Here is a 16,737-nt window from a genome sequence, read left to right on the forward strand (position 1 = left end):
ATTCAAAGCCTTTGATTAAGAATATTCCGATCTAGATCTTCCTAACTGAGAAAAATAGCAATGAAGGGAAAGTGACATCCTGAGACAAATATAACTTCTCTCTCTCTCTCTCTCTCTGAATATAACATTGCTCTGTGAATTGATAGCCCTTCTCACAGATATTTTTAAACTGAAGTTCATGGACCATCTTATTAGTCACCTACTGCACTCTTTGCTCAACCCGCAACTGCTGTCCTTGCCCTTCTAGCCTTGACAGTGAATCAGCTGCCGGGGTTGGCTATTTCTCATTGTGAAATAGCTGAGCCATTCTTTTGGAGAAATACATTAGAAATCTTTGACAGCAAAAGACATCTTCCAATAACCATTCATGTTTCAAATCTTTTAGTATTTTGACACCACACTTTCAAATTTCTCTCTCCAAACTAAAGGATGTGAAAAAAAAGGAGGTTGCAGAAATCCAGATATTCATCTGGAGTGAATCCTGCAGTTCCATTTGTATCGACAATAATCATCAAGTCATCTTCTGTCCAATTCTAGTTGGCAAACAGAGGCGATATAAGACTTTGAATTAATGGGGATGATCATTAAATGTAAACCCAAAGACAGATGTTTTTCCATCTCTCCTCTGAAGCAGCTTTAAGAGGTACAAGAGGGAGGGAAACCTAACCTTCCAGCTGTATTCATTTTGCTGGTGGATGTTCATAAATGAATCCAGTTCAATATCACCATTTGAATGCTTGCCTGATTTTAAGTCTGCAGTTTGTGAAGGACAGTTTAGGATTAAAAAGACCATGAACATTATGACTATGAAAGTAATATTTTTATGAAGTAATGTGAATATTATATGGTATGATGTGGCATGATAATTTTATTCACATAGTAATCTCTCATGTTGTTTGCTAAGACTTTTAAAAACATTCATAATATAAAAATTATCCATGAAAATACTTCAACAAAAAAGAGGTCTATCCCAGTTCTCCTTAGAATTCTCAAAGGCACTTGTGAAATAGAAAAAGGGAGAAATATATAGAAATAAGAGTTCAGATTTCATAGCGCTCTAGCCGGAAATATACCTTAAACACCATCGACAGCAACAGTAGCAACAACAAAATAGGTGTGTGCTATACTAAGACATTGAGAGTAAAATATAATCCACTCCAATGGGAATATTTTTTTAGTTGGATAGAGAAGGGGAGTTGGTTTATATCTGTCAACAATAAATTTGGCATAGTTGCACTAAACATGCAAAAAAAAAATCTCTGTACTTTTAAAGTTGCTAGTTGCCATGGTGCATTATAAGCTTGCTAATGTCACTTGATAATTGGAAATGGAAATAATCCAATAGCGACTATTTGACAAAGCAGAGCTGATGTAGAAATTTCTGTCCAGATGACTCAACCATAAGGGGAGGGGACCTTCATTGGCTCTTCATCACACAATACATCTTCCCACAGACTTCTAAAAGGGTAAAATGGGGCTAGTGTAACTGTGTTTTTCTGCTAATTAAAGATTGTTCTGTTACATCCACATTCTGTAGTGTAGATGATTGCTGTTGACAACATTGCCAACTGCCATGTTAGATTGCTTACTGAAATACCTAGTCCAGCATCATTCAAAACACGAAGTCCTTCAAGTCAACAAAGCGATGAGCTAATCATACGGTTTCCTCTGAACTTACTCCCTTCAAGATTCCAGCCATTGTGTCATTTCAGCAAGTAATCTCATGTAAAAATGACACATATGGAATGGATTCAAGTGCATGCTACATGGGAAAACATGCCTTCTGAACAGTAATGTGGTTAATGCTAAACCGATGATTTACATGCATACATTGGGAAAGGAGTAGGCACACACAGACCCTCATTCACTCAGTCCCTTTGGCTTCTTCCCAAAGGATTTTTTTCTCAGTAAAAAAAAGGGAAGCTGAAGATCTACAGTAATAACTACTTGGGCGACAGAGGCTAAATGGTCACCTATGCGATGGAAATAGTTGTATGGATCAAATTGAAAATAAATTAAAATTTTGTTCAAGATCATGTTTGTAAAGAAGGAAAAAATGAACTAGAGATTTATTTTTTTAAAATCAAGCATGGGAGAAATAAAAATGGCAAATTCGTCTGTTGGAATCTGTTGTCTATGCAAACCTCCGGGATGTCCACCCCCACACATATTTTTTGCATTACCCAACTGTTTCATTGAATTTTCCATCTGACACACAATATTCCATGGCTCAGTCCGCCACATTTTTTAATTTAATTCTATTTTTGTTTTCCTCAGACCTAGTGGTATTCCTGTCTAATTTCTCAGTGCCTCTATAGCTCCATTGTCAATGCCAGCCACTAGCTGACTTCACTGATAAAGGAACTGATGCCTATCTGGATATCAATCACACTAAAATAAGTTTTACTACTTTCGATCGCTGATCAGGTATGAATGTGGATGGAGATCCTTCACAGTATTCCTTAAAAGTAGTTGCCTGGAAATGAATTGTATTTCCTGAGCCATTTTCTCCCTGAATTTGTCTGCAGAACGTGTGCATTTCTGTTAGATTTATATCTGGTCTATTGTTCAGGAACTCAAGGTGGTAGATATAGTGCATCCTCCTCCCATTTGTCTTCATACCTTGTAAAGTTAGCTGGATAGAGAAAAGTGACTAGTCCAGAGTCACTCAGTAACTCATGGCTGAAGGTTGTCTGGCTATGGCACACCTAATCCCCCATTTTAATCAGTATGCTACATTGCTATATTGCTAGATACAATATCCAGAGCAGTGTTTCAGCCACTACATTTTAATGCAGGGACTGTTAAACATATATTTTAAGCTTTTGTTCTTCCCATGATACCTTACACTGCAAAAAGAGTGAGAAGAAGACATTTCAATAAGCTTTATATCAAATAACACTTTCTCACTGCAAAAAGTCTGAATATTATATTCTCAGGCAATTTCAGGTATCAGCATACTAACCTTTTCCGAGGGATTAATTCCCCCCACTTGAAAACAGTTAGTCAGATTGTCGCACACTAAAGAATCCTATTTGTTTATTCTGTTTGTATTGATAATTACTAGGCAATTGGTTAACTTAACCTATCTTTACAGAATACTGAAACCCCTCCATGAATTCTCAAATATTTAACTATTGGGCTAATTGGCTTTTGATCATTGAACTAATAGTGCAAAGGACAATACGTGTAAAGGAGTAACATACGTGGCAACATAAAAACATAACTATCTAAATAAAGAACTAATTACATAGCATAATATTACTAGGAATTGATGAACGTAAATGGGTAAATGCTATGAAATCAATACAATACAGAGTTATCAGTTTGATGATTCAGCTGGCAGTTACATTGTGCCAATGTACATTGTACCATTGTGATACAAATTCTGCAACATACACACACGCCCCACACAATAAAATGGTGCATCTCTCTTTTTTAAAAAAGTAAATATTTTTCTTGAGATTAAAAGTCGATCTATCACATTGGAGGCAATATTTTAAAATCTTGGAGGAGGGGGCTTCTGAGTTGTTTGGGATTTCTCTTCCCTTTATCTAGAAGCTAGAGAACTCCTAATAAATGAAATGCACACATATATTTTAATGAAATCTGAGTTGGATCTAAGGAATCATTAATATATTAAAAGTGCAAAATTCTTGTTCTAAGAGAAACATGCTTTTCTTATTTTCGTGTTGGTGTTTTTCCTAATCTGGAGTATGAATGTAGCATGATAGCAAGCAGTAATACAAATGCAATGTCACCATTAGTTCTGTAGCTTGTATATAAATGTCATGAGTGTAAAGAAAAGTGGAAGATGGAATGGATGACCCTAATCCTTGGGCCGCAAATGTTTGAATGGCCCCAATCCTTTACTAAATCCCAAAGTGGACTCCAGTAGAAACTTTCTTCCACATCCTTTCACACTGATTCCACTGTAGTCTTCCAGATCTAAAATATGAATGGGAAAATCATCCCAATCTGCATATTTCTAAACATTCTATATTGTGTGGGTATTAATTTGTTAATTAAATAATGAACTATATTTAAGTGTGCATTTTATTGTATCTTTAGCACCTCTAAATTGTGTTATCCCTTCCTCTCCCTATCCTTTTAATGTATGCTTTATTGAATGTTTGACATTTTTAAAAATGTTCTGTTGTATATAATGTTTCCTTTCTGCACAATGATTGGAGATATGCACTAGTTCAAATAGCTGGGCCATTTTGGAGAATTTATGTCATTCTCTGAGGTACACCAGTCTCATTTGTCTCTCCAAGAACTTCCTAAACTCTTGTGAAAACTTTGATACTTCAGGTGCCTGGAGAAATGCAGACAGTTTGCCAAAATTGTAGCTTGGTGTTTAGTTTTCCATGTAGGATTTGATTTATCTCCTTCTACCATTTTGCACTTCATCTCTGTTTATTACATTTTGGTTTGGAATAGTTTTATGTTTAGTTCTCTTATTAGTTTCTGTGTCTTAGTAGTTCAAAGAACCTTCACTGTTTTACCTCTCTGGATTCTTCGCAATGTGTGGGTCTCTTAATTTATACAAACTGATGTTGTGTGTATATGGCAACATAATGCTATAATTAATCCAGTGTTTAGTAATGAACTATTAATAAAGTGAACTTTAATAATAATTGCCCATCATCATGAAACTATGGTAAGATGTTACAAAATCATACAAAACAAAATTAGAGATGAAAGAAGCAGAGCTGCTGTTGGCATAACCAGTTACTTTCTCCTCCAAATATCAGACATCCACCTTCTGAGGGCAAAGGTACCATTTAGAGGTAGACTGTGTAGCTTCACCCTAATTCTGAGACTGCTAATTTTACATTATAAACTGTTCAGATTCCAATGCTTGAAGCAGCAGAGAAGCATTTGTAATTACTTCATTCATTCATACAAGGCATCATGCTGATTGCCAAACTATAATTTGAACTTAACCTTATGTACATCTACAGCTAACTACATCTAAAAAAGTTCCAGTGATAATTAAGTTTCATTGTCCATGTTAATTCAAACAATGCATTAATTAATTTTATATAGGAATGTGCAATGGTAACAGTGGTGGGCTGCAGATGGTTTAACAACCGGTTCTGTGAGCGTGGGCTTTGCTAATACGCTTGTGTGCAGCATTCAAAATACAGCAATTGAAGCTCAGCTGCTTACCTTCTAAGGCAGCCCCAGTAAACAGAAGACTGGAGGTGTGGAAATCAGCTGTGCCATGTGAATCAGCTGGGGTGGGGCCAGCTGATCATCAGAACTACCGGTTTGCCTGAATCGGTCTGAACCAGCAGCAGCCCACCACTGAATGGTAATATCTTCAAGGGAAAAAGGAGGGGAAGGGAAGGGAAGGGACGGGAAGGAAGGGAAGGGAAGGGAAGGGAAGGGAAGGGAAGGGAAGAGAAGAGAAGAGAAGAGAAGAGAAGAGAAGAGAAGAGAAGAGAAGAGAAGAGAAGAGAAGAGAAGAGAAGAGAAGAGAAGAGAAAAATAGTAGAGATTGGTGAGTTTATCTGATTTTCTGGTGAGTTTGAATTGTCTATATGTGTGAGACTGAATGACATAGACTTGTAAGTGAAGGCTGATATGGGAAAAAGACAAAATGAGAAAATAGGGGTTTCTTCTAGCAAATGATGAAGCCTGCCTAAGAATAAATGTTCTATATTTGGAGAGCCACTTAGCTGCCCACCATTTTATCTCTTTTTGATCTGACAGTTTCTCCCTTTTTTACAAGAGTGCTTCAGACAATCACCCCCGCTCTTTCTTGTTCAAGCGTAGCTATCCTGGTCAGCTGTTTTCAGGAATCTCTGAAAAGGGTAGTGGTTTGTAGGATGAAAGGAGGGCAGCAACAATATACAGTACATCTCTTTGCTTGAAGTGAGTATATGAAGAATACCTTTTCAGAGGCCCTGGATATGGGACAGAAATCAGAGCTCTTGGTCCATGATAATTTGGTATGATGAGGGTTTTTTTTCTTGCCTTAAACTTTTTTTTATTATTTTTTAAATATAAAAATGGGGGGGGGGAATCTTAGCACCCCCAGCTGAGCTTGAGTCTGCCTGATCTATCTCTTCACAGAATGAGAGCAAATTTAGAAGAGACTGTTTAGGCCACTGAGGTCAGTGGACAGACAGCAGGGACTCAAATTAAGGCCTCCCAAAAGAAGGCTGTGTAGCCTCTGAAGATGAATGAACCATTTTCCTTGTATAAGTAGTTTCACTGCCTAATAGGCAGGAGTGTCAGGCCTGGAAGTCATGTTTTTCATTGGGCCTTCAGGCCTGCCACATTTACTACTGTGGGAAACAGGGAGGGGGAATTATATGGAGCCAGGGTGATGTATAATCATAATAGCATTCTTTTCTCAGAAAGTCAAGGTCATCTTGTTCTGCACCTGGAGGGCTGGAACTCGGAGGCATCTCCAGCTGGGATGATATTTGGATTGGACTGTGTGATGGACATGTGAGTGTTGGGCAGGGACTTGGACTTTCTTTTGGGTGGGGAAAATCTGGAAGCTTTCAAATTCGGGTTTTCCCAGATGTGCCAATATGACATCTCTAATAAAATGGAACTTTGAGAAACTTCTAGCCTCGGAGTCTTCCTTCGTTGGGGGTGTTACTTGGAACCCTGACAAGGAGTACTTGAAGTATAATCAGGGAATACTTATTTATTTTGAATTAATTTGAATACTCATACAAAATTAATCCCATCATATAGTAAGTACAGAGGGAACTTGCTAACAGTCTGGCCAAAGTTCTTTATGATCCTTGAAAAATCTTGGAGAATTAACAAAGTGCAAGATAAGAGATATCCTGTTTGCCAAACAGAAATGTGTGTTGTAGGGAGAGATTTCAGGGACTTACAGACCAAACAGTCTCAGATTAATACCTCAGAAGTCTTTTGAGAAGATCCTAAATAGATCTATAAGCAAGTACCTGCAGAACAATGACATTCCAGAAGTCAGCATGGATTTGTTAAGCATAAGTCTCAGCAGACAAAGTTTATCTCAGTTTTCAATTAAATAACTTGTTGAAGACTAAAGACATAATTAAATTTCCATTACAGGGAAATATATGATGTAGTACTCCATGGCATTTTGATTAGCAGGATGATCAGATGGTATCAATTAAAGGAAATGCATAACTGGTTCAAAAATCTTAAATACCGTAGTTTCATGAACAATTCCTTATCAACCTGGACTGAATGGTTCCATAGAATGCAACTTTTTATTAATGTTTTGGATGAAAAGGTGAAAAAAAAAACCCTATCAATTTTCTGTCTTCCCATAAAACTGGGAAGACAGAAATAATAGCAATAGCAATAGCACTTAGACTTATAACCACTTCACAGTGCTCTACAGCCTCTCTAAGCAGTTTACAGAGTCAGCCTATTGCCCCCAACAATCTGGGTCCTCATTTTACTGACCTTGAAAGGATGGAAGGCTGAATCAACCTTGAGGCGGTGAGACCCGAGCTGCCAAACTGCTAGCAGAAGTAGCCTGCAGTACTGCATTCTAACCGCTGCGCCACCGAAGCTGTTATAAAATTTAATAAAATTTAAAGCAAACTTAATAGGCCAAAGAAATAGGCTGAAAATAACAATGAGTTTTGGCAAAGACAAATACAAATGCTTTCATTTATGAAACAACAATCAAATGCACAAATATAACATAGGGAACGCTTGGCTTAGCGGTAGTACCTGTGAAAAAGAGCTTGGAATAGTAGTCGCAAATGAATCAGTCGTGTGATCCAGCTACCAAAAAGGAAACTGTACTCCAAACTGAATTAATCAAAATATATATTTATAATCACAGAAAAGAATAGTTCCACTTTATTCTGAATTATTTGTCCTTCATATTGACTATTACCTTCTACCAGGCAAAATACTCTAAATTAGATTCAAATAAAACAAACAGAACCAGAGAAGAGCAATGAGGATGATCAGGGAACCAGAAAATAAAATCCTATAAAGAGAGATTGAAGAATTTCATAAATATGTTTGATCTATGGGAGAAAAAAATGCCAGAGAAGGGATATGATAGCACACTTCAAAGAGAGGATCAAGGCCGGTTTTTAATCCCAGTGGGAAGGACACGGAAAAATGGTATTAAATTACAGAAAGGCAGAATCTGTTTCAACGTTAGAAAAAAAACATCTAAACAATACAAGCAGATTAATAGTGGAACCAATAATCCAGAGAAAGTCTGAGGGTGCAGGGGGAGCATCCCCTTTATTGGGTATATTTAATAGGAGGCTACATAACTATCTGTCATGAATACTTTAATTTCTGTACTGAGCAGAAGGCTGAACTGAATGGCCAAAGTGACACCTTCCAATTTCAAACTGCTGTTTTCTCTTTCAGTCAGAAGTTGTATCTTAAATCCATTATTTATTTATTTATTTATCTATCTATCTATTTATTTATTTATTTATTTATTTATTTATTTATTTATTAGTTCGATTTATATGCCGCCCTTCTCTAGAGACTCAGGGCAGCTTACAATGCGTTAAGCAATAGCCTTCATACTTTTGTATATACCTGCTTAGTAGGGCTTTTTGCCCCCCCCCCCCCCAGTGGTGTTCTATTTTATACAAAGTCAGCTTATTGCCCCCACAAACCGGGTCCTCATTTTATCTACCTCGGAAGGATGGAAGGCTGAGTCAACCTTGAGCCTAGTGAGAATTGAACTTGCAGTAATTGCAGGCAACTGGCAGCTAAGTGCTACTTTAACAGCAGTTTTAGTCCGCTGCGCCACCAAGGCTCTTATCCCACTCCTTTAGTCGTGGTGGTAGAAAATAGGTCTTGACCTTACTTTAGATTACATCCCTTTAGATACTTGAAAACTGCTATGATATCTTTCTCAATTGTGTTTAAGTTTAGCATATGCAATTCCTTATGTCTCTGTTAGAAGGGTTTAATTTCAAGTCCTTTGCTCCTTCTAGTTGGCCTTCTGTGAATAATACTGTATAATACACTTCCTCCTCTACCATCCTTCCGTAAGATTGCATGCATAGAATCACCTTCATGCGGCATATTGTTTCTCTAAATGTGAATGCATATTTTCATTGCCTGTCCATAGATGCACCTGAAAGGTTAATAGAACTGAGGTGCATCTTTATTCTTGCATCTTTATTAGTGGTGTATGCATGTGTTTCAGAGGTAGTATTCAGCAGGTTCTGACCAGTTCTGGAGAACCTGTAGCAGAAATTTGAGAACCGGTAGTAAAAATTCTGACTGGCCCCGCCCCCATCTATTCTCTGCCTCCCAAGTCCCAGCTGATTGGGAGGAAATGGGGATTTTGCAGTAACCTTCCCCTGGAATGGGGTGGGAATGGAGGTTTTACAGTATCCTTCCCTTGCCATGCTCACCAAGCCACACCCACAGAACCTGTAGTAAAAATTTTTGAAACCCACCACTGATGTGTTTGTCTTGTTTCCATTTCTTCAAGCAGCCTCTCTCCAACGGAAGATGTAGCTACATGTATTTCAGGAGCTGACATACCCCAAAAGAAAAGTGGAATAACTAATTTAGCTTGAAGACAGAAATATGTCCCATAAAATTACTGAGATGTTCTGGATAAATGGTATTAAAATTGGTGTGATTGCAAGAAAATGGCAAATTTCCTCCCTAGTCTTAGTTTGATTTGGATTATTTCTCCCATAACCCCAGTGTGATGTTTGACTATTCTCTATTTCTTCCACATGGTGACAGCCTCACAGAGCCATAGAAGAAACTGCCAAGTAGCTGATATACAGTCATCAATGATTGGAAATGTGATCATTAATTCCATAGTCTTCCAGACAAGGCAATAGAGCAGTGAGTGCCAGCTGCCAATGAAATACTGTGCCAACAGAATTATTGCTGAGCTTTTCAGTCTTTGTACATCACTTGTTCCTCCCTCCCGTATGAAAAGGCTTTGAAAGATAATCAGTGAAAGGGATGCTGGGTTGAACCATGTTTCAAACAAGACCTCCTCCCATCTCCCTCTCTTTTCCACAGCTGCCTGTAATAGCTAGGAGAAAATGGAGCTTTAAATATGGAATGTACAGATCAGTATCTGAAGGCTGCCTTGGATTTCCTTGTATTCTTTTATGTTCATGGATTTTAAAATTTTCTTATGTACATTGCTCTTTGGCCATCCAGGAAAGAGCCAATAAATGTTACCTGCACATGTCAATATCATGTTCAGATCAGACAATGGGTTTGGTTTCCCCTTTGAAAGTGCACTGGGCATCTAGACTAACCAGATTTGAACACTGTTTTGAACAATGAACCACATCTACATCCTGAACCATTTAATAGTTAGCTTGGTACTACAGAGATTTTGAAAATACTCTTTGGGAAATGATTGCTGTTAAGGGATGAACAACAAGCATATCTCAGATGTTAACTATTCATAAAGTCACAAACAATCCCTTTGGGTATCCAACTTATTCAATAAAAATGCAAATGGGAATCCTTTTCAAGTTCCTACCAGCTCTTCTTCCATAGTGCTGCACAAGCTTTCTTCTATCAGAGAAGGGATGCTCTGGAAGAGAACTTCTGGGTAGATATCTACCAGTGTACCTCATCATCTTCATCAAGTCATGCTCTTCACTGATTTTGTCTGGATATAAATTCTCCCGATCAGTTCTATTGACTTCTATTGTGTCCTGCCTTCCTCATCTAATCTTTTCTGCCTATTGAGTTATCTCTTGGCTGCTTGCCTGCCTTTCCATCTGCTATTTTTTGTGTTAGGGCTCCACTCTCCCTTCTTCTGATGTGAATTTGACCTGTCAGTGGTCCCCATGAACTAGCAATCATATAGCAAGCTGGGATGATTATTAAGCCCACCCAGCTAAGAACTTCTGGAGACGATTATTACTTAGTTGCTTGTGGTGTGTGTTTAAAATGTGCCTCCTACCGCTCCTAAAATAGTTTAAATCAGCTCACCACAAACAGTAAAAAAAGCAACAACAGTAACATCCAATTAACAAGTGTTTAAAAAATACAATTAAAACATCACAGAAACAGTGAGGCAAAACCTGTTCCACAAAAATGTAAGTGTGCATTTCATAAAAACAATACCAGAAACAGCAACACCAACATAATTATCACATTGTGTTTTCTACAAAAGTGTGTTCTCCACATGTATTTTCCATTTGTGTTATTTAGCAACTAATATGGAGAAATAAGTAGCCGCTGATATGACTAGAACCATGGATCCTCTCCAGGGGTGGGCTTCAAAAATTTTAGCAAGGGGTTCCCTGCCCGGTTGCTGGGTGGGCGTGGCCATGGTTGGTGTGGCCTAGTCGGCCTCCTGCACTACAGTGGGGGGGATTTTTGCTCTGGAGGCTTTCCTTGAGCCTCTGGGAGGGCAAAAACGGCCTCCCCAGGCTCCGGAGGCTCTCTGGAGGCCAGAAACCGGCCTTTTCTGGCCTCCAGAGGGCCTCCAGAGCCTGGGGAGGCCTCCCTGAACTTCCAGTAGGCACATTTTTCACCCTCCCTGAGCCTCTGCGCACACCCTGCACTTACCTGCATCCAAAATGGGCCGCATGGGGACTCCTGGGAGGTGGGGTGGGCGGGGCGGGGCCAGCCAGGAGTGAGATTTGGGGGTTCTCCGAACTGCACAGAATCTTAGCTAGAGGTTCTCCCGAACAACTGCAAACCCCCAGCAGCCCACTACTGATCCTCTCCTCTGAGAAATTAGACCACCTCCTCTTATTTTCAGATTGATGGACACCATTAGAACAAATTTCATTATGTCATTGTGCTCTGACTGAGAAAGTGTTTCCTTTCATGAATATTAAACCTTCTACCTTTATTAGATGGCCTCAAGTTCTAATATTATTGGAGAAGTTCCTTTGCAACTATTTGAAATTTAATTCAATTTAATTTAATTAATTAAATTTATATGCTGCCCCTCTCTGAAGACTCAGGGCGGCTCACAATACATTTAAAAAATCATTTTAAAAAGACATTGAAAAATTTAAAAACATTAAAAACTCATTCACACCATTCATGGCCGGATCTCGCCAGATCACAAAAGCGAGATCAATGGCCACAGGCCTGCCGGAAAAGCCAGGTCTTCACTGCTTTTGGGAAGGCCAATAGGGTGGGGATGGTCCAGACCTCAGGAGGTAACTGGTTCCAGAGAACTGGGGCAGCCACAGAGAAGGCCCTTCCCCGCGGGCCCGCCAGCATTTCACTTCTTTTCTGTTTATTTCCTCTGTCCCTACCCCGCCTCTCCCCAATTATAGATAAATGAGAGTATATTTTAGTGTACTTAATATATATTATGTAGAATATATTTGATTTATTACCGTTAAAATACAAAGAAAAAACTCCAAACTCTCCACTAGCATCCAGTAATAAGGTCAATTCCTTTAGCAGGCCTGAAAAGAGACTGAAATTAATCTCCAACTGTACTATCCCCAAATATCTCCAATTACCCCCCAACATACCTTAAGTTGCCCAGAATCACTTTGGACAGCATGAAGGGTAGCATACAAATTTAAGAATAAATACATGAAGTTGACAAGCCATCATTAGTATTTTGTTAAAAGGTGAGTTTCTCATAGCTAAAGTTTTTCCACCTCTTTCCACCTGAAAGAAAACACTAACCAATACTTCAACTTCAGATCTAGTGTGAAAAGTTCCTTGGACACATCCCAGGGAGAAGGAGGGAGCTGGAAGGAACTTGCCCTAAATAACTCAATAAGAGGCTTGACAAACAGTTTTGTGGTTCTTCCAGAATCCCTGAGGAAGCCTCCAGTTCTTTGGGAAAGGCCATTAACATTTGTTTAGTTATTTTGAGGCAGAAATTGGCAAACTTTAATCTGAGAAATTTCCTGTAATTTATTGACACTTACACATCTTTTTTTCCCTCACAGAATCACTGCTGTTTTTAATTAGCACAAATTAATCAATAGCAGAGGCCATGCTGAGTTCCATTCAAATGCAGGTGCCAATTGCCAATTGCATGCTAAACACAACAAAAAGTGGAAACGAACATTTGAGATGAAGCTTTCAGGAGACAGGCTTCCTCAACAAGGCAAACATACTAAACAAGATGATGTGGAAACCTGAAGAAACTGCTCAACATGCTGCAGGCTTCAGGTGTAATTTCCATTACATTTTACATTTAGATGTCATTAAACATTTGGATGCTGTTCCAAAATAAGACAGAAGTGGGGTGCAAAATGAATCAGCCAGACTTTTTTGGGGTGAAATATTGATTGTTACATTAGATTTGGCAGTTGGGACATGGGGGAATCAAAAGACCATTTCACTCAATCGGTTTGTATATACTTCATTCAAGTCAAATCAAAATATTTTATTATGATCACTGAGCAGAAAATGCATACCTCGGTTTTTTTGTTTTCCAGCATTGATTCCACTGGGCTCATGGCAACTCATCATCTGACCTGCCTATAATCCCAATTGATGAGTAAAGAACCAGAAAGCAGTTCTGATTGCCACTTTATTGTTCTGATTGCCACTTATTGTTAATAAGGTGTTTTGCATTAGTTATGTTTCTTTTGTTTTCTTTGTACACCACCAAGTCACATGTTCTGAGTTGTGCAGCCATATAAATGCTTTAAAAAATGAATAAAGTCCAACATCAACCACATATGTAGGTTTTGCTAGATACACAGTGAAATCAAAGCTGAGAAAGACTACCATATACCCATCTGTTGGGTATTAGAAACTCACTTTCTGTGTCGTGACACCTGCCCTCTGGAATGAGGGTTCTTCTGCAATCTGCTTGGCCCCCAGCCTGCTGCTCTTTCTTGTAGGCAGAATAACAGAGTTGGAAGGGACCTTGGAGGTCTTCTAGTCCAAACCCCTTCTTAGGCAGGAGATCCTATACCTTTTTAGACAAATGGTTGTCCAATCTTTTCTTTAAACCTCCAGTGTTGAAGCATTCACAACTTCTGGAAGCAAGTCATTCCACTGATTAATTGATCTAACCGTCAGGAAATTTCTCCTTAGTTTTGGTTGCTTCTTACCTTGAGTAGTTTCCATCTATTGTTTCTTGTCCTGCCTTCAGATGCTTTGGAGAATAGATTGACTCCGTGTTCTTTGTTCCAACACCTTAAATCTTGGAACACTTCTATCATTTCACCCCTAGTTCTTCTTTTCATTAAACTAGACATACCCAATTCCAGCAACTGTTCTTTATATGTTTTAGCCTCCAATTGCTTAATAATCTTTGTTGCTCTTCTCCCTATTCTTTCAAGAGTTTCAACATCTTTTTTACATCATGGTGGCCAAAACAGGATGCAATATTCCAAGCATGGTCTCACCAGGGCATTATAAAGTGGTACTAATACTTCATATGATCTTGATTCTACCCTTCTGTTAATGGAATCTAGAACTGAGTTGACTTTTTTGGCGGCTTCAACACATCGCTGGCAAGTGATTGTCCTCTCTAGGACTCTAAGATCCCTCTCACAATTACCACTATTGAGCCAAGTACCACCTATATACTATACCTGTGCATTTGGTTTTTCTTGCTTATATGTAGAACCTTATTTTTTTTCACCATTAAATTTCATTTGGTTGGATAGGGCCAAATGTTCAAGTTTTCAAGTCTCAAAGCTTTTGTCAAAGACCCTTTTAAGTGGTTGCTAATCTCTGGTTTGTTCTCTTTTATTCTTAAATATTATTGTATTCTTTTATTCTTTTTAATCTTGCTTGTGAACCACCCAGAGTCATTGGGAGTTAAATATTATGCAAATAATAATAATAAAATAGACTTGATACCTATTCATCTTGTCTTCTCTACTTCTAATAGCACTCCAAATTTTCAGCTGAAGAATCTGCCATCTTGATTCTTGATAATTGGGATCAAAACCATGATCTTCTTCACGGTTTCCAGATGCCATACCATCAACCTATTTCCCCCCAATAAAAGCTCAATATCCGTAAGATTGTGAATGTGCCACTGACAGAGATGGCATCCCATATTCCCTAAGCTAAAATGGTACCTAGATGCCATGATGAACAACCTGAGTTTCAGCCCCAACAAGATGAAGTCTTGGTGTTCAGTAAACAATTTGACCTGAGAACAGGAGTAAAAACTTATTTTCGAGCTCACATATTATATTGAGATGAAAGAAAAATTAGATTTTGCATTATAACAGATTTACCATATTTTTCAGACTGTAAGATGCACTGGTGTATAAGATACACCAAGTTCTCTTGGTTTCTAGCCTGATACCTTAATCACTACACCAAACTGTCTGTCATATACTATATTTATCTGAAAAAAAAAACTGAATTTAAGACAGGTTCTCAGAAAAATTAAATGAAATACCATATTTTTTGGAGTATAAGACATACTTTTTTCCCTCCTAAAAGAGGGTGGAAATGTTGGTGCACCTTATATACCGAATACAGCCATTTTTGGCTCCTGAAGCCCCGACCTGCTCATCCCATTTTTGCGAAAAAAATTTCACAAAAATGGGGTGCGCAGAGGGTTTGGGAAGCCTGCAGAGTGCTCCTGGGGGCTGGGGGAGGGCAAAAACCATTTTTTTCTTACTTACCTCTTTGAAATTGTGAGTTCTAGTCCATGTCAGACATGAAGCCAGCTGAGTGACTTTGGGCCAGTTATTCTCTCCCTCTCTCTCTCTTAACCTTAGGAAGCAAGCAAGAACAAACCCACTTCTGAAAATCTTGCCAAGAAACCTGTAGGGACTTGTCCAGATATTTGCCAGAAGTCAACACTGACTAGAATGCACCAAAAACAAAACAAAACAAAACAAAACAACATTGCTCATTGAAGAGGGAGTGCCTTCTTGGATCTGGAAATGTAGGGAATAATAACAACCAGGAAGGGCTTGTCTAGATATGCCTTGAATATTTTTTATCTTTGAAGTTCTAAATAGTTTGTTATCCTGATACTCTTCCTGTAGCCTGACAGTAACATACCATCTTCATCAGATGGCTAAATAACCCATCTCCGAAGGCAACAGGTTAAGAACTATGTAAGGAAGAGTCACTGTACTCTATATGTATTTTAGCAATAGCAATAGCACTTAGATTTATATACCGCTTCACAGTGCTTTACATCCCTCTTTAAGCAGTTTACAGAGTCAGCACATTGCCCCCAACAATCTGGGTCTTCATTTTACTGACCTCTGAAGGATGGAAGGCTGAGTCAACCTTGAGCCAGTGAGAATTGAACTGCCAAACTGCTAGCAGTCGGCAGTCAACAGAATTAGCTTGTAGTATTGCATTCTAAACACTGTGCCACCACAGCTCTTTGTTACGTTGTCCTGGCATGCTGGTAAATTGTGTATACATGAGAATACATGGCATGCTGGTAAATTGTGTATATATGACAATGGCTATATACCATTGTCTAATGGCTAATTTCATGGCTATATACAATGTTTGACTTTGAGTAGGAAGCTCTAAGCATTTTCTTTGTGTTCTCCAATCTTTTGGAGGAAATATAGCTATTGTGGAATATGTTCTTCCCCCACATCCAAAATAAGAAGCTACATTAATACTTTGATTAGACATTGGTTAGACAAGGGACTAAGCAATTAATTCAGTTTGTCCAATAGGATCAGTTCTGATGGACAACTATGCCATTGATTCTGACAGTGTATTAGTTACATGAGAAAGGCTGTACAGACCAAGACTTACAAGCATCATGCCTGAGTCTTACCGCCTTGCAGCCTTGCTTCTGAGGTACTCATAATTTCTAGTAACTCCTAATTTGATGGAGAAACACATCAGTTT

At 38.5% G+C, this 16,737-nt stretch overlaps 1 long non-coding RNA gene across 1 annotated transcript; it reads right to left on the reverse strand.

Moving 5' to 3' along the window:
* Positions 1–7,434: 7,434 nt before the first annotated feature.
* LOC117673828 (uncharacterized) lies at positions 7,435–15,609 on the reverse strand. The gene is made up of 4 exons (XR_004593586.3): positions 15,534–15,609; positions 12,306–12,377; positions 9,417–9,495; positions 7,435–7,537 (listed from the first exon to the last, which is right to left on the reverse strand). It is a non-coding gene; the product is annotated as an uncharacterized LOC117673828 (long non-coding RNA).
* Positions 15,610–16,737: the final 1,128 nt, after the last annotated feature.

This window comes from Pantherophis guttatus, chromosome 2, assembly GCF_059756535.1.
Source record: "Pantherophis guttatus breed Tessera chromosome 2, ASM5975653v1, whole genome shotgun sequence".
NCBI classification, from domain to species: Eukaryota; Metazoa; Chordata; class Lepidosauria; order Squamata; family Colubridae; genus Pantherophis; species Pantherophis guttatus.